The sequence below is a fragment of the Tachypleus tridentatus genome, chromosome 2, assembly GCF_004210375.1.
Source record: "Tachypleus tridentatus isolate NWPU-2018 chromosome 2, ASM421037v1, whole genome shotgun sequence".
Taxonomy (NCBI): Eukaryota; Metazoa; Arthropoda; class Merostomata; order Xiphosura; family Limulidae; genus Tachypleus; species Tachypleus tridentatus.
This window is the reverse complement of record NC_134826.1, coordinates 87,955,554-87,975,376: the sequence shown is the minus strand read 5'-3', so window position 1 is coordinate 87,975,376 and position 19,823 is coordinate 87,955,554. Positions and strand designations below refer to the sequence as shown.

Sequence of the window (19,823 nt, the reverse complement as noted above, 5' to 3'; positions counted from 1 at the left end):
AGTCGGATAACCTTAGCCCAACCAACCAGTTCAAATTTTGGAACAACTATATACAGTATATGTATAGATGGATGGTTGTGAAAAAAAAAAAAAAACTAACACAAGCAGAGACATGGTAGTAAACATATTGCGCTATCTCCCTTCGTGATAACAGGGTCAAAGATTCGACCCTGAGATATACCACCGAACACGCTCCGAATTTCAGTTTCCATTTGTTTTGCGCTATAAAAGTGACAGTTACTTCAGCTATTCGGCTTAGTATAGGTGACTTGTATTATTGTCTAAATCTTGAAGGTATCCGACCTGATCTTTTAAATTGCAAATACGTAAAATACGTTTCATACTCTTGTCATACACAGTACTGATTTAGTGCAGTCTATGAATGTAAAACCAATGTAAGAATAGTTACATTTTCTAGTTCATTTACATTATCTCGAAAGTTCTTTATGTTAACGGTTCATACTAACTGTTAATGTACCGAGTATATGTTAACGGTTCACACTAACTGTTGATGTCTCGATTATATGTTAACAGTTCATACTAACTGTTAATTTATGTCAAGATGCTTTAACAGTTCACAGAAACTGTCAGTATCTCGAAGGAAGGAAAAGAGGCTAAACGCATTATGAATTTTTATTTTCTTGTCATTATAAACGAAAAGTATCTTTACACACGAGTAGGCCTCAATCTAAAAATAAAAAAAACAACAACATTCAAATCCATATGATACCAGCGCTTTAAGTTATAAATGAGTTAGTTGGTAGCAAGATGTTATTGACTGACTGGCTGCTTTCCTCTGGTCAGTAGTAGTCCCGATACGGCCAGGTGGTTAGGGCGCTTGACTCGTAATCTGAAGGTTGCGGGTTCGAATCCCCGTCACACCAAACATGTTCACCCTTTCAGCTGTGGGGGCGTTATAACGTTACGGTCAATCCCACTATTCGTTGGTAAAAGAGTAGCCCAAAAGTTGGCGGTGGGTGGTGATGATTAGCTTCCTTCCATCTAGTCTTACACTGGTAAATTAAGGACGACTAGCGCAGATAGCCCTCGTGTAGCTACATTAAAAAACAAACAAACTGGCCAATATCTCTGAAGCTATCAAGCTTGACTCAAATCTATGAGATACCACAAAATGTTTCCCACACTTTATAATCTATTGATACGTTATAAGAATAACAATCACTTTATCGTTGGTAGGATGTTGCTGATAAACCTCTTTCCATCTGGTCAATAGTTCAAAATTAAAGCCGATGACAGAAAACCCTCTTATTTGCTTCTGAATAGAAATATAAATTTGAAGCGGCTTAACAGTTAAATTAACAACTTAACTGCGTTTTCAGTAAAAAGGTCAGGCGTTCCAAACGTTTCATAGGTTGTATGTCTCTCTTGTAACTCGAGTCAGGATTGTTTTCAATAATTGCGTAATTGTACGTCTCTTATTAGGAAAGAGCTTTGAAGGTGTGTTTTATAACAAATCATAGCGAATTTTTATTTTTCATAGGAACTTAGGAGAAGCTGTATTATTATCAACCAAACGAAGTAATATCCACTGCAGTACGATATAAAGCAGCGAATTAGGCCTAGCTCTCTCTCCTGTTGAGACAATACAAAATCTACCTGCAAGTCGAAAACTCAGCTCTAACGTAAAAATGTACTGTTGTGCTGTTGAAAGAGAGCGTTGTCTTCACTAATTCGCCAGTAACAAAGCATTACAGTCTAAATTAACCAAGATTTACGAGTATCTCTCCAACAATACACCATTAATTAAAGTCTGCGTTTATTTATGGGTTCATAATGCAAGGAACAGTTACTTAATCTGAAAAATAAAAAATATAAAACATTAAACCCGCAGAAATGCCATATACTATATAGTGAGTCACTATTCTGGGAGACGTTAAAGGCTTCTGTCACGTAGTTTCTGAGAATTCAAGTTAACCATGACACTAATATGCCATAAAGTGAGTAAGTGAAAGAGAGAGAGAAAGGCAAACATAAGAGGATGTTTCTCTTAGTACTAGACGCAAGAACTTTCGTCATCCAACTCAGTTTAAACTACAGCAATCATAGAGATAGTATACGTCCCATCACTCCTTTTCGAGATTACATGGGTTCAGATTGAATGACATCAACTTTCGCTTTATAAAACTTAGATAATCCTTTTCAGATCCAAGCATGTGGCCCTGAAATTTGATATAACTCAGATCACGCTTTACAGAATTATTAACCCCAAATTACGAAAGTGCTGTCTTCCTATATATATATATCACTTCAAAGTGATCCAAAATACGTATTTGGATCCAAATCAAATTTGAAAAGGTCTGTTTCATACTGAGTACCGTTTGGTCTATTATTTTTTCGAGCCAACACACACAGATCCTATTTAGTTCTCTTACGCCAAGAAAGACAATCTGTATACAGTAGGTTTTGCGACAAAAAATTATAATCTCTTATAAGCCCCCCCCCCCCCCAGTGGCACAGCTTTATGTCTGCGGACTCACACTGCTAAAAAACCGGGTTTTGATATCCGTGTTGAGCAGAACAAAGTTAGCCCATTATGTAGCTTTGTGCTTAATTTCAAACAAGCAAGCAGTCTCTTATAAACCTGATACATGTAATGAAACAGCTTCATCTAGTGGTAAACGTTAAATGTCACTATAAAAAATAAAGTAAGTGAACCATCAAAACCTATTCCTGAAAGATTCTTTGAAACGATTTGTTTCTCGTGTTTTAGATTTAATATATTTTCTCAGTTTTATTGCAATGGTTGTAACAGGATCTGTCACATGTATTTCAGGACAAAATATTTGTTAACTTGAAGATGACCTAAGAAGGTTGAAACGTTGTCCTCTACTTTATTTTAGTACAAGTTTTAAAACCCATACCAGCCATCTTGAGATACATTTTCACTTCGAGTAGGTTTCTCGTCACATGTTTGGATTAGGTGATTTTTTTATTTCCTTTTACAGATGCCCCTAGTGGTTCAGTAGTAAGTCTGAAGGCTTATAACATCAAAAAATGGGTTTCGATACCCATGGTTGGTACAGAACAAATAGCCCATTGTTTAGCCTTGTGCTTAACAACCAACAAATTTTTAGACCATTGATTTCTGATTTCCTTTGGTCTCTGCACATTCTATTCTCACAGACATTAAACTTTTCAAAGTAATTTAAATCAAGAAATGTTATTGTGATGATTCCACAATGACCTACAATAAATCCATTTTTAGTGAAGGTGTGAACGTTTGCTTTCTATAGCTAAGTTATAAAGAGTTAGTGAAGTCCTTTCATTTGTCTGCTACGTTTCCAAAAAACTTCTAATTATTATTACCGCTGTAAGCAATACGCACAAAGAACTTTCGTTTTATTTGTTGTTGAGCGTAAAACTGAAGAATGGAGTATATGTGCTATAGCCACCGTAGGAATCGAACCCCTAATATTAGCATTATCGTAAAGGCAAATAGAAAAGTAGCACTAAACTTCATAAGGGATACAACTGTTCCTGGTCTTCAAGTGATACACAGATTATGAAAAAGGCAGAGAGTCAATAGAACCCACCACTAATTCTTCAGCTGCAATCGTTTGATGTGAAAAGAGTGGGACTTGATTTTCGATCTTATAACGCACCCACAGTCCAGAATTACGTAGCGCAGTTTTGTGGCAACAGAAGGCGAACCACGAACCCTTGGGTTCACAGTTCTATTGGGTAAAGACCATACTATTCTATGTTAAAGGCTATTGTTACTTAACACGGGCCCCGGCATGGCCAGGTGGTTAAGGCGCTCGACTCGTAATCCGAATCCCCATCACGCCAAACATGCTCGTCCTTTCAAACATGGGGGTGTTATAAAGTTACGGTCAATTGCACTATTCGTTGGTAAAAAAGTAGCCCAAGAGTTGGCGTTGGGTAGTGATGACTAGCTGCTTTTCCTTTAACCTTACACTGCTTATTTAGGGACGGCTAGCGCAGATAGCATTCGAGTAGCTTTGCGCAAATTTTAAAACAAACCAAAACTAAACCAAACTTAATAGGAGTTTTATTAAACAACAACTGAAGATACTATTATCTTATAAGAACACAAACGTTTGGTTTAGTTGCTTGTTGTTAAGTACAAAATTCCACTACGGGCTATTTCTGCTCTGCCCATCCGGGATATAGAAACACAATTTTTTCGCATCGTAAGCCTGCTGACGTACTACTAAAGAAAGAATACCTTACAAACAAACAAGAAAGAGAGAGTATACAGAAAACTTCTGTATAAAACCTACTTTTAAAATCCACGTGTAGTAGACGTCCCTTTGGAGGAAACAGGATCTGTCATAAGTTGGAGCTTTACACCAGACTATCTGTAGTGGTTTCCCCTGTAAAAACAAATACATTTAAGATCACTTTTAACTACGTTTACCTCGACGAATGACTGAACAGACAGAATTCGTCGAGACAATGAGAGCTATTCGTCAGACCAGACTGATGGAACAAATGAAATGAAGTCCAGAGAGAACTTTATAAAATGACGATTTTCCCAGTGGATTTCTGAAAGTGATATTCACCTAACAATCATGCTTCTTCCGATACTCCTAACGGAATTCCAATATCTCTTGTGTTTTCTAGTACTTTTCTCTTCAGATTGAATTAGTGAATTACAAGGTGGATGTAGAAATAACGAAGGTAGTTAAATCTCTAGGCACGACCAATGTCAGCTATGCACTTATTAGGTTTGTTTCTTTTATTCTTCTCTACCATTTATCTGGCACGTTTCTAAAAATTAATATAATACCACTTACATTTCTGAGATATATATATATAAACATTGACATCACACTGATATAGATATTAACAATTTTTTTTAGCTTCAAACTAACTCATTAAATTGGATCTGTTTCCAGGTGTTTTAGCTGTATTTTATCTATAATGAACACAAAATCGTTCTTTATTAAATACCATGACTTTCAGAAGCTCTATTACTTGACACCCTGATCAAAACTTGTAGTAAAGTGGCTTCACATAGTCCTGGGTTCGAATCCTGCTCGATCTCCATTCGATTCCCTGAAGGTTCTGTACGAGTTGCATTTCACACATACCTGTATAGCCATAGGTCGTAGAAAAATTAAGCGAGAGGAAGCGCCCGATTCTACCACAAATATATTAGGTCTTTCTTATAACCTCTGATCTTATGACATCTCTTGTTACGAAAAAATACCTGAAAATGTTAAGCACACAGTAAAATTACTGCTTCGATGGGTTAATGATGTGTCAGCATATCACATCCGGAACTTGAACAATGGCAAGTGTGAAATATTTTGAAGATTTAAGGACTTTCTTAACATTGTCAAACGATATGATATATACTATCTAAATGGTTCATTGATTGACAAGTAACGATTCTCTTCTAGCTTAATAGTTCAATTTAAACTAAAACATCCTCGTTGTTGGTGTACATCGATCAAAAGTAATACATCATGCGAACCCGCTTAAACATGAGTTCAAGAACATTGGCAATTAATTTTGAAGTAATTCACAAACCTTTCTCTATTTCTTTATGCATTTCTAATTTTAACAGAACTTAAAAATAGCATTTGATTATACAATAATTATTAAATAATAAATTGCCATCAGTCGAGTAGAAATGAAGTAATTAATCAGAATCAACCCAAAGAGTTGTCAGTTAAGTCCGTATGCTGATATCTTTAAAATAACCAGTCATTCAGTGTGTTACCATACTCCATCAACCAATCAGCATAGCTGAATGATTAAGTAAGAAACAGCCAATCATCTCCATTGGCTGATAATCTTTTTAGCAACATATTTAGTATGTTACTAAACTGAAATAAACGATCAACACAGTTAATTAACAAAGTAACAACAGGCAATTAGTTTTTGTGTGTTGTTATTCCTGTTTTGTATTTTATATGTTGAATATTTTTGTTCACAGTTTCCAAGTTTTATTGTTCCAACACTTTATGAAGTTTTATAGCTTTTATTCATATTATATAGGTGCGCAAGTAAGCTAGTAAGCCCAAATGTTCAATCAGCACTACAGCAAAACTTACAAAAAATAACAAAAATCCATTTAGTAATTTCAAAAACCTACTATGAAATAATAACTTTTGTGTTATTTTTGTACATAACTTCCATCATTGATTCCCCTCAGGTGGTTCGATGCGGCTTTTCTATAAAAACTCACTCACACATAATTACGTTTAATGCATATTTTAGCATACAAAACATAACATGAACTCTTCCATAAACTTTCCAAATGTCTGCATTATAAGAAAAAAAACAGGCTATCCTCAATAGCTGCGGCACTTAAAATTACTTCAGACAGGATTAGAGTAAATTAATTTGTGAGACCTTTTTAGCTACAGCATCGCGGCTCATAGAATAACTCTGAGTTTTTCAAGTACAAACTTTCAGCTCACATTTTCGTCATCAGTTGACTGATTTGAGATATAAATAAATTTTGGATTCAGGAAGCCAAACGGTGCAGACTGATGTATTTCACCACGGCCAAAATATTATAGATTAATTTATAAGTCTTTAGATTTAGTGCCAAGCCATTGGTAGGAGGATGGGGGCCGGAGTTAATTGAACTATATTTTATGCGTATGATTCTTAGAACTACCTACTCTAGCCCTCTGTAATTTCGAAAAGTAGCAACTAGTTAACCGGAAGAAAAACAACTAGTTAACAGCACCCATTGTTAACTCTGTGATTGTGTTTTTTCTTATAGTAAAGCCACATCGGGCTATCTGCTGAGCCCACTGAGGGGAATCGAAACCCTGATTTTAGCGTTGTAAATCCGGAGACTTATCGCTGTACTAGTGCGGGGCTAACTCTGTGATTCTTATTGTGTGATTGATAAATGGGACTTGACGAACACCCTTATAACGCACTAACGGCCCAAAAGTGCAAGCGCGAATTAGTCTTTTTTTCGAGCGGTGACGAAACTAAAATGATGGACCCAAACATCCACATCCATTTTCGTAACCACAGAATCACGCTTCCCCAAAATGCTATAATATTCTAACTTAATAAAAATTAAAAATTCGAAACAACCCATGATACGTTTAAGAAACTATTCAATTGAACAAATAATGAATTTCAAACGCAAAATGGCTAATGTACAACTGGATTAAAAGGAAAATTACAGAATTTTAATTTTAGCTTATTATTACTTTCTTCACACTACGATAACTGCTAAATAACATAATAATAGGATTTTTCTAAGTTGTAGTTGTGAAAAGGCACAACTGCTTCCACGAGATACTTGCGAAGTATTTCTGTCTTTAGGACTCGCATCATTAGAGGAAGAAGTTCGAAACGTTGTTCGTTCCTATACGTAAAAAAAATAAATAATTCTCAACCCTAAATAAGCCGCTTTTACATATATATTTTTCTCTACAAGTGGGTTTTTTCGACATCCCTGATTTTCACGTGTGTGTTTTCTTATAGCAAAGCCCCATCGGGCTATCTGCTGAAGCCACAGAGGGAAATCAAACCGCTGATTTTAGTGTTGTAAATCCGAAGACCTACCGTTGTACCAGCGGTGGACGACATTTTCACAGTTATACTAACTGAAATTTATTATAGCAGTTTCATTTGCTAAAATTTGCGTGTATTTCCAATGGAGTAAAACCCCACGGAGTCTTATACACAATTTTAAGAAGTAATTGTACTTGATTTGAAAATGTTCTTTATGAAATACCAGCTTATAGTTCGTACTATTTGTTACTTGTAATTAAATTTCTTCAAAAATATTCCTCGCTCTTAAATCTAATTAAAACACTTTAGGTGTGAAAAAAGGCACGTCTAAGAAAAGAAAAAAAACACAATTGACTATGCAACTTAAAGGGTTGAAATGAAAATTGGTGGCAAAACTGGTAGCTACACGTATAGCATGAATAAGAATTATTTAGGAAATGCTTATTTATTAGTTAGCTAGATCGCGTTTTTCGCTTAATTTGGGGCATTATGGTGGTGGCGGTGGGAAAAATACATGACAGGTAAGTATGTTTCTATTTCAAATATCAGTTCGTCCTTCGTGCGCCGAAACAAAGTGGAGAAGAAATTCAATCAAAATTGGATATGTTATATTTTGTGTATTTCTAAATGGATGGCCTTGAAATTTGGTATGTGAAGTAAGGGTCCAGAAAAGAACATCCACTGAGAATATGTGATAGTTTGGACTACGTCAGTTCGAATTACAAAAAATGGAATATGGCTAAACTGTCATTCCTGTTAATAACATACAGTGTGTCTGTTTGTTTGTTGTGGAATTTCGCACAAAGCTACTCAAGGGCTATCTGTGCTAGCCGTCCCTAATTTAGCAGTGTAAGACTAGAGGGAAGGCAGCTAGTCATCACCACCCACCGCCAACTCTTGGGCTACTCTTTTACCAACGAAAAGTGGGATTGACAGTCACATTATAACGCCCCCACGGCTGGGAGGGCGAGCATGTTTGGCGCGACTCGGGCGCGAACCAGCGACCCTCAGATTACGAAGCGCACGCCTTAACGCGCTAGGCCATGCCAGGCCCTTACAGTGTGTCCTGCAGGGTCATTTAGGTGCATGACACACTACCGTGACACTTGATCTTAAATGTTAATAACATACAGTGTATCCTGAAGGTTTCTTTAGCTGTTTGACACACAACCGTGACTCTTGACCTTAAATGTTATAAACATACCTTGTGTCCTGCAGGTTCCATTAGGTGCACGACACACTATCGTGTCTCTTGACCATAAATGTTAATAACATACACTGTATACTGCAGGTTTCTTCAGCTGCACGACACGCTACCGTAACTCTTGACCTTAAAAGTAATTAACATACACTGTACACTGCAGGTTTCTTTAGCTGTACGACACACTACCGTGTCTCTTAACCTTAAATGTTAATAACATACAGCGTGTCCTGCAGGTTTAACAGCTCTACGACACACAACCGTGTTTCTTGAACTTAAATGTTAATAACATACATTGTATCTTGCAAGTTTCTTTAGCTGTACGACACACTACACTGTCTCTTGACCTTAAATATTAATAATATACAATTTATGCAGCAGTTTTTTTTACCTTTTCGACACAGTACCGTGACTTTGACCTTACATTTTAATAACATACAGTGTGTCCTGCTGGTTTTTTTAGCTGTACGACACACTACACTGTCTCTTGACCTTAAATATTAATAATATACAATTTAAGCAGCAGTTTTTTTTTTTACCTTTTCGACACAGTACCGTGACTTTGACCTTAAATTTTAATAACATACAGTGTGTCCTCTACGTTTATTTATCTGTACGACACACTACCGTGTATCTTGACCTTAAAAGTTAATAACATACATTATATCCTGCAGATTTCTTTAGCTGTACTAAACCCTACCGTGTCTCTTTACCTTCAATGTTAATAACATACAATGAGTTCTGCAAGATTATTTAGTTTTACGACACACTACCGTGTGTGTTTTTTTAAATGTTTCTAACATACAGTGCGTCATGCAGATTTTGTTGGCTGTACGACACACTACCGTGATTTACACCTTAAATTTTGATATCAAACGGTGTATTCTGCAGTTTTATTTAGTTTTACGACACACAACACTGTCTCTTGACCTTAAATGTTATAAACATTCAGTGTGTCCTGCTGGTTTAACAGCTCTAAGACACACTACCGTGTTTCTTGAACTTAAATGTTAATAACATACATTGTATCTTGCAGGTTTCTTTAGCTGTTTGACACACTACCGTGACCCTTGACCTTAAATTTTAATAACACACAGTGTGTCCTACAGGTATTTTAGCTGTACAATACACTACCGTGACTCTTGACTTTAAATGTTAATAATAAACAGTTATCCTGCAGGTTTCTTCAGCTATTTGACACACAACCGTGACTCTCGACCTTAAATGTTAAAAACATACAGTGTATTCTGCAGTTTTATTTTGTTTTACGACACACATCCGTGTCTCTTGACCTTAAATGTTGATAACATACAGTTATCCTGCAGGTTTTTTTAGCTGTTCCACACTTTCCATATCTCTTGACCTTAAATGTTAATTACATACAGTTTGTCATGCATGTTTATTTGGCTGAACGACCTAGTTTCTTGACTCTTGATCTTAAATGTTAAATAAAATGCAGAGTATCCTGCAAGTGTCGTTCGCTGTATGATATATTTCCGTGTTTCTTGACCTTAAATGTTAATAACACACAGTTATCCTGCAGGTATTTTTAGCTGTTCCACACTTTCCATATCTCTTGACCTTAAATGTTAATTACATACAGTTTGTCATGCATGTTTATTTGGCTGAACGACCTAGTTTCTTGACTCTTGATCTTAAATGTTAAATAAAATGCAGAGTATCCTGCAAGTGTCGTTCGCTGTATGATATATTACTGTGTCTCTTGACCTTAAATGTTAATAACATACAGTTATCCTGCAGGTTTCTTTAGCTGTTTGACACACAACCGTGACTCTTGACCTTAAATGTTAAAAACATACAGTGTATTCTGCAGTTTTATTTTGTTTTACAACACACATCCGTGTCTCTTGACCTTAAATGTTGATAACATACAGAGTATCCTGCAAGTTTCGTTCGCTGTATGATATATTACCGTGTTTCTTGACCTTAAATGTTAATAACACACAGTTATCCTGCAGGTTTTTTTAGCTGTTCCACACTTTCCATATCTCTTGACCTTAAATATTAATAACATACAGTTTGTCATGCATGTTTATTTGGCTGAACGACCCAGTTTCTTCACTCTTGATCTTAAATGTTAAATAAAATACAGAGTTTCATGAAAGTTTCGTTCGCTGTATGACACACCACCGTGGGTCTTGACATTAAATATTAATAACGTGCGACCAACTACCGTGTATCTTGAACTTAAAAGTTAATAACATACATTATATCCTGCAGATTTCTTTAGCTGTACTAAACCCTACCGTGTCTCTTTACCTTCAATGTTAATAACATACAATGTGTTCTGCAGGTTTATTTAGTTTTACGACACACAAACGTGTCTCTTGACCATACATGTTAATAACATACAGTTATCCTGGAGGTTTCTTTAGCTGTTTGACACACAACCGTGACTCTTGACCTTAAAAGTTATAAACATACAGTGTGTCCTGCAGGTTCCATCAGGTGAACGACACACTACCGTGACTCCTGGCCATAAATGTTAATAACATATAGTGTATCCTGCAGATTTCTTTATCTGTACGATACACTATGTGACTCTTGACCTTAAAAGATAATAACATACTGTGTGCTCTGCAAGTTTCATTAGCTGTACGACACACTACCGTTACTTTGGCATTAAATGTTAATAACATACAGTGTATTCTGCCCTTCTATTTAGTTTTACGACACACAACCGTGTCCCTTGACCTTAAATATTAATAACATACGGTGCGTCCTGCATATTTTTTTATCTGTACAACACACTACCGTGACTCTTGAACTTAAATGTTTATAATGTACAATTATCCTGCAGGTTTCTTTAGCTGTTTGACACACAGCCGTGACTTTTGACCTTAAATATTAAAAACATACAGTGTATTCTGCAGTTTTATTTTCTTTTACGACACACATCCGTGTCTCTTGACCTTAAATATTAATAACATACAGAGTATCCTGCAAGATTCATTCGCTGTATGATACCTTACCGTGTCTCTTGACCTTAAATGTTAATAACATACGTTATATTCTGCAGGTTTTTTTAACTGTACTAATCCCTACCGTGTCGCTTGATCTTATATGTTAATAACATATGTTAATAACATAATACAGTGTATCCTGAAGGTTTCTTTAACTCTACGATATACAACCGTGTCTCTTAACCTTAAATGTTAATAACATAAAGTGTGTCCTGCAGGTTTCTTAAGCTGTAAGACACACGACTGTGACTCTCGATTTTAGAGCTTAATAACATACAGTGTGTCCTGGAGATTTCTTTAGCGGTACGACACAGTACCGAGACTCTTAACCTTAAATGTTAATAACATACAGTGTATCCTGCACGTTTATTTAGCTTTACGACAGACTACCGTGTCTCTTGACCTTAAATGTTAATAACATTCGGTGTATCCTACAAGACTCTTCAGCTGTACGACAAACAACGGTGATTCTTGACCTTAAATTTTATAACGTACTGTATCACGCGTGTTTAGTGAGCTGTACTGCACAGTACTGTTACTCTTGACCTTTAATGTTAATAACATACAGAGTATCGTGCAAGTTTACCTCTACGTCATACTACCGTGTCTAATAATAACATCCAGTGTCCAGCAAGTTTCTTCAATTGTACCACACACCACCTTGTCATTTCTCCTTAAATGTTAATAACATACAGTGTGTCCAGCTGGTTTCGTTAGCCATACGACACAATACCGTGACTGCTGACCTTAGATGTTAATAAAATACACTGTATCAGGCAGATTTCTTTAGCTGCACGACACACTACCGTGTCTCATAATTTTAACTGTTAATGACATACAGTGTGTTTTGCAGTTTTTTTTAGCTGTACGACACTCCACCGTGCCTCTTGAATCATAAATGTTAATAACATACAATGTGTACAGCAAGTTTCGTTAGCTGTACGACACACTATCGAGTCTTTTGACCCTAAATATCATTAACATCCAGTGTATCCTGCAGATCTCTTTAGCAATATAGCACACAATCGTGCCTCTCGACCTTAATGATGGTATCTTACAATAAGTCCTGTAGATTTCTTTAGCTGCGCGACAAACAACAGTCACTTTTGACCTTAAATATTAATAACATAGAGTGTGAGGTGCAGGTTTCTTTAGCTGTACGAAGCACTACCGTTTCTCTTGACCTTAAATATTAATACCATACTTTGTATCCTGCAGGTGTTTTTAGCTTACGACGCACTCACGTGTCTCTTACCCTTAAATGTTAATAACATTTTGTGTATCTTGCAAGATTCTTGAATTGTACGACACACTACCGTGTCTCTTGACCTTAAATGTTGATAACATACATGTTCTGCAGATTTCTTTTCTTCTACGACACACTACAGGTTATCTCGACCATAAACGTTAATAATATACAGTGTGTCACATAGGTTTCGTTTGCTGCACGATAAAACCCCGTGTGTCTTGTCCTTAAATGTTAATAGCATAAAGTGTGTCCTGCATGTTTCATTAGCTGTAGAACACACTACAGCGTCTCTTGACCTTAAATTTTAATAACATACAGTTTGTCCTGCAGGTTTCTTTAGCTGTACGACACACTACCGTGACTATTGACCTCAAATGTTAATAGCATACAGAGTATCCTGCAGGTTATTTTAATTGCACGAAACACAACCGTGTCTGTTGACCTTGAAGGTTAATAACATATATAGTTTCCTCCAGGTTTCATTAGCTAAATGACACACTACCGTGTCCCTTGAACTATAATGGTAATACATTACAGTGTGTCCTGCAGGTTTCTTTTTGTGTACCACACTTTACGGTGACTCTTGACCATAAATATTAATAACATACAGTGTGTTCTGCAGGTTTCTTTACCTGTCCGGCACGCTACCGTGACTCTTGTTTTTAAATGTCAATAACATACAGTTCGTCATGCAGGTTTCTTTATCTAAACGACACACTCCCGTGTCTCTTGATCATAAATGTTGATAACATTCGGTAATTCCTGCAAGATTCTTACGCTGTACGACAAACAAACTCTTTTTGACCTTAAATATTATGACATACTATGTGTCCTGGGTGTTTCTTTAGCTGCACGACAAACCACCGTTTCTCTTGACCTTTAATATTAATAACATACTAAATGTCCTGCAGTTCTCTTTTGCTGTACGACACACTACCGTGACTATTAACCTCAAATGTTAATAACATACAGTGTATCCTGCAGGTTATTTTAGCTGCACGAAACACTAATGTGTCTCTTGCCCTTGAATGTTAATAATATTCTCCAGGTTTCCTTATCTAAACGATACACTACCGTGTCTCTTGACCTTAAATGTTAATTACATTCAGTGTCCAGCAAGTTTTTTTAGTTGTACGACACACCACCTTGTCATTTGACCTTAAATGTTAATAACATACAGTGTATCATGCAGGTTTCTTTAACTCTACTTCACACTACCGTATCTCTTGACTTTAAATGTTTGTAACATACAGTATGTCCTGCAGCTTTCTTGAGCTGTACCACAAACTACCGTTTCTCTTGACTTTAAATGTTAATAACATTCCGTGTATCCTACAAGACTCTTCAGCTGTACGAGAAACAACGATGACTCTTGTCTTTAAATTTTATAACATACTGTGTGTCATGCGTATTTATTGAGCTGTACGATACAGTACTGTGACTCTTGACTGTTAATGTTAATAACATACAGGGTATCTGGCAGGTTATTTTAGCTGCACGAAACACAACCGTGTCTCTTGACCTTAAATGTTAATAACATACATAGTATCCTCCAGGTTTCATTAGCTAAAAGACACACTACCGTGTCCCTTGCACTTTAATGATAATACATTACAGTGTTTCCTGCAGGTTTATTTAGTTGTACCACACATCACCTTGTCACTTGACCTTAAATGTTAATAACTTAGAGTGAGTCCAGCTGGTTTCGTTATATGTACGTCAAATTACCGCGCCTGTTGACCTTAAATGTCAATAACATACATTGTTTACGGCAGATTTATTTAGCTGTACGTCCAACTACGGTGACTCTTGACCTTAAATTTTATAAAATACAGTGTGTCCTGCAGGTCTCTTTAGTTGTTCGAAACTATACCGTTACTATTGACCTTAGATATTAATAACATACAGTATTCCAGCAGGTTTCTTTTGCATTATCACACACTACCTATTCTTTTGACATGAAATATTAAAAACATACAGTGTGTCCTGCAGTATTCTATAACTGTTCAACACACTACCGTGTATATTGACCTTAAATGTTAATAACATACGGTGGGTTTTGCAAGTTTCTATAGCTGTACGACACACTACCGTGTCTCTTGACCTTAAATGTTAATAGTATACAGTGTTTCCTGCAGGTTTCTTTACCTATACGACTCACTACCGTGTCTCTTGACTTTAAATGTTATTAACATACAGTTTGTCAGGCAGGTTTATTTGGCTGTACGACACAGTACCGTGACTCTCGACCTTAATTGTTAGTAACATATGGTGCATCCTGCAGGTTACTTTTGCTGTTCGACACACTACTTATGTCTCTTCACGTTAAATATTACAAAAATTCGGTGTATCCTGCAGGTTTCTTCAGCTGTACGACACACTACCGTTTCTCTTGACTTTAAATGTTAAAAACATTTAGTGTGTCATGCAGGTTTCTTTATCTAAACGACACACAACCGTGTCTCTTGATCTTAAATGTTAATAACATAAAGTGTGTCCTGAAAATTTCATTAGCTGTACGACGCACTCCGTGTCTCTTGACCTTAAATATTTATATCATACATTATATCCAGCTGGTTTCATTAGCTGTACGACGCACTACCGTCTCTCTTAACCTTGAATGTAAATAACATACAGTGTATCCTGCATGATTCTTTACCTTACAACAGACTGCCGTGTCTGTTGACTTTAAATGTTAATAACATACATTGTATGATGCATGTTTCTTTAGCTGTACGACACACTATCGTGTGTCTTGACCTTAAATTTAATTAACATACATTGCGTACTGCAGGTTTTATTAGCTGTACAACACAGTACCATGTCTCTTGACCATAAATGTTAATAACATACTGTGTATCCTACAAATTTCTTTAGCTGTACGACACACTCCAATGACTCTTGACCTTGAATGTTAATAACATACAGTGTGTCATGCAGGTTGCTATAGGTGTACGACACATTACCGTGACTATTGAACTCAAATGTTAATAACATACAATGTATCCTGCAGGTAATTTAGATGTACGAAACACATAACCGTGTCTCTTGACCTTAAATGTAAATAACATACATAGTATCCTACAGGTTTCTTTAGCGAAACGTCACACTACCGTCTCTTTGGCTTTAATATTAAATACGAACAGTGTGTCCTACAGGTTTTTTTAGCTGTACGACACACTACCGTGTCTCTTGACCTTAAATGTTAATAACATACAGTGTGTCCGCTAATTTCATTAGCTGTACGACACACCATCTTGACTCTTGACCTAAAACGTCAATAACATACGATGTGTCCTGCAGGTTTCTTTAGCAGTACGACAAACTACTGTGACTCTTGATCTTAAATTTTATAACAAACTGTGTGTTCTGCATGTTTCGTTAGCTGTACAACACACTACCGTGACGTTTAACCTTAAATTTTAATACCATTCAGTGTATCCTGCATGTTTCTTCAGCTGTAAGACACACTACCGTGTCTTTTCACCTTAAATGTCAAAAACATACGATGTGTCCTGCAGGTTTCTTTAGCTGTACCATACACTACCGTCTTACTTTGAACTATTATGGTAATACATTACAGTGTGTTTTCAAAATTTCCTTCGGCTTTTGACCACAAATTTAAAAAAATACAAAGTGTCCTGCAGGTTTCTTTAGCTGTACGACAAAATACCGCGTCTTTTGACCTTAAATGTTCATAACATACATTGTGTCCTACAGGTTTCATTAGCTGTACAACACACAACCGTCACTTTTGATCTTAAATTTTCATAACATACAGTGTGTCCTGAGGTTTCTTTAGGTCTACGACACAATAACGTGTTTTTGACCTTAAATGTTAAACACATACGATGTATTCTGTAAGATTCTTTAACTTACGAAAAACTATGGTGACTCTTCAACTTAAATTTGATAACATACTGTGTGTCCTGTGTGTTTATTTAGCTGTCCGACACAGAACTGTCACTATTGATCTTAAAATTTAATAACATACAATGTATTGTGAAGGTTTATTTAGCTGTACGAAACACTACCGTTTCTCTTGACCTTAAATATTAATAACATACAGTGTGTCCTGCAGGTTTCATCAGCTGTACGACACACTACCGTTTCCTTTTACCTTAATTATTATAAAAAATCCAGTATATCCTGTAGGTTTTTTCATCAAGAGAGCAAACTATCGTGCCTCTCGACCTTAATGTTAATGACATACAATGTGTCCTGCAGTTAACTTAGCTGTAGGACACACTACGATGACTCTCGACTTAAAATGTTAATAACATACAGTGTGTATTGCAGGTTTATTTAGCTGTAGAACACACTACCGTGTCTCTTGATCTTAAATTTTATAACAAACTGTGTGTTCTGCATGTTTCTTCAGCTGCAAGACACACTACCGTGTCTTTTCACCTTAAATGTCAATAACATACGATGTGTCCTGCAGGTTTCTTTCGCTATACCATACACTAACGTGTTCCTTTGAACTATAATGGTAATACATTACAGTGTGTTTTCCAGGTTTCCTTCGCCTTTTGACCATAAATTTTAATAACATACAAAGTGTCCTGCAGGTTTCGATAGCTTTACGACTCACTACCGTGTCTCTTGACCATAAATGTAATAACATACACTGTGTCCTGTAGGTTTCTTTAGCTGTACAACACAATACCGCGTCTTTTGACATTAAATGTTGATAACATACATTGTTTCTTGCAGGTTTAATTAGCTGTACGACACACTACCTTGTGTATTGATCTTAAATTTTTATAACATACAGTATATCCTGCAGGTTTATTTAGCTTTACGACACACTACCGTGTCTCTTGATCTTGAATGTTAATAATATACAGAGTATCTTGAATGTTTCTTTAGCTGTACGACACACTCCGTGTCTCTTCACCTTAAATGTTAATAACATACATTGTATACTGCAGGTTTATTTGCCTGTACGACAAACTACCGGGTCTCTCCACCTCATATGTTAATAATGTACAATGAGTCCTGCAGGTTTCATTGGCGGTACGACACACTCCCGTTTCTTTTGATCTTAATTGTTAAAAAAAATCCAGTGTATCCTGCAGATTTCTTTTGCAAGACGGCAAACTATCCTGCTTCTCGGTCTTAATATTAATGACATACAGTGTGTCCTGCAGATTTCGTTTCCTTCACGACAAACTACCGTCTCTTTTGACCTTAAATGTTAATAACATTCTGTGTATCTTACAAGACTCTTCAGCTGTACAACAAACAACGGTGATTCTTGACCTTAAATTTTATAACGTACTGTGTCACGCGTGTTTAGTGAGCTGTACTACACAGTACTGTGACTCTTGACCTTTAATGTTAATAACATACACAGTATCGTGCAAGTTTACCTCTACGTCATACTACCGTGTCTCTTGACCTTTAATGTTAATAACATCCAGTGTCCAGCAAGTTTCTTCAATTGTACCACACACCACCTTGTCAGTTGTCCTTAAATGTTAATAATTTACAGTGTGTCCAGCTGGTTTCGTTAGCTGCACGACAAATTACCACGTCTCTTGACCTTAAATGTTAATAACATACATTGTATACGGCAGATTTATATAGCTGTACGACACACTACCGTTTCTCTTGACTTTTAATGTTATTAACATAGAGTGTGTCCTGCAGATTTATTTAACTCTACGACAAATTTCGGTGACTCTTCAACTTAAATTTTATAAAATACAGTGTATCCTATAGGTTTTCTTAGCTGTACAACACAATACCGTGACTGTTGACCTTAGATGTTAATAACATACAGTGTATCCAGCAGATTTCTCTACCTTTATGACACACTACAGTATCTCATGACTTTAAATGTTAATAACATATATAGTATCCCAAAATGTTTCTATAGCTGTGCGACACACTACCGTGTTTCATAATATTAACTGTTAATGACATACGGTGTGTCCTGCAGGTTTCTAAAACTGTACGACACACTACCGTCTTTTCAGCTTCAGTGTTAATAACGTACAGTATGTCTTGCAGGTTTCATTGGCTGTACGACAGTACCGTGATTCTTGACTTTAAAAGTTAATAACAAACAGTTTCTTCTTCAGTTTATTTAGCTCTACGACAAACTACAGTAGCTCTTGACCTTAAATTTTATAATATACAGTGCGTCCTGTAGGTTTCTTTAGCTGTACAACACAATACCGTGACTGCTGACCTTAGATGTTAATAAAATACACTGTATCCAGTAGATTTCTTTAGCTGCACGACACACTACCGTGTCTCATAATTTTAACTGTTAATGACATACAGTGTGTTTTGCAGGTTTTTTAGCTGTACGACACTCCACCGTGCCTCTTGAATCATAAATGTTAATAACATACAATGTGTACAGCAAGGTTCGTTAGCTGTACGACACACTATCGTGTCTTTTGACCCTAAATATTATTAACATCCAGTGTATCCTGCAGATCTCTTTAGCAATATAGCACACAATCGTGCCTCTCGACCTTAATGATGGTATCTTACAATAATTCCTGTAGATTTCTTTAGCTGCACGACAAACAACAGTCACTTTTGACTTTAACTATTAATAACATAGAGTGTGAGGTGCAGGTTTCTTTAGCTGAACGAAGCACTACCGTTTCTCCTGACTTTAAATATTAATACCATACTTTGTATCCTGCAGGTGTTTTTAGCTTACGACGCACTCACGTGTCTCTTGCCCTTAAATGTTGATAACATACATGTTCTGCAGATTTCTTTTCTTCTACGACACACTACCGGTTATCTCGACCATAAACGTTAATAATTTACAGTGTGTCACATAGGTTTCGTTTGCTGCACGATAAAAGCCCGTGTGTCTTGTCCTTAAATGTTAATAACATAAAGTGTGTCCTGCATGTTTCATTAGCTGCAGAACACACTA

At 36.3% G+C, this 19,823-nt stretch overlaps 1 protein-coding gene across 1 annotated transcript in view; it reads right to left on the bottom strand.

The window, feature by feature from the left end:
- LOC143244434 (glutamate receptor ionotropic, NMDA 2B-like) overlaps positions 1 to 19,823 on the bottom strand; it is a 135,882-nt gene that overhangs the window by 79,967 nt on the left and 36,092 nt on the right. Inside the window, exon 2 of the mRNA XM_076489081.1 lies at positions 4,266 to 4,358. The gene's annotated coding sequence lies outside the window, so the exon portion shown is untranslated. The remainder of the gene's footprint in view (positions 1 to 4,265; positions 4,359 to 19,823) is intronic.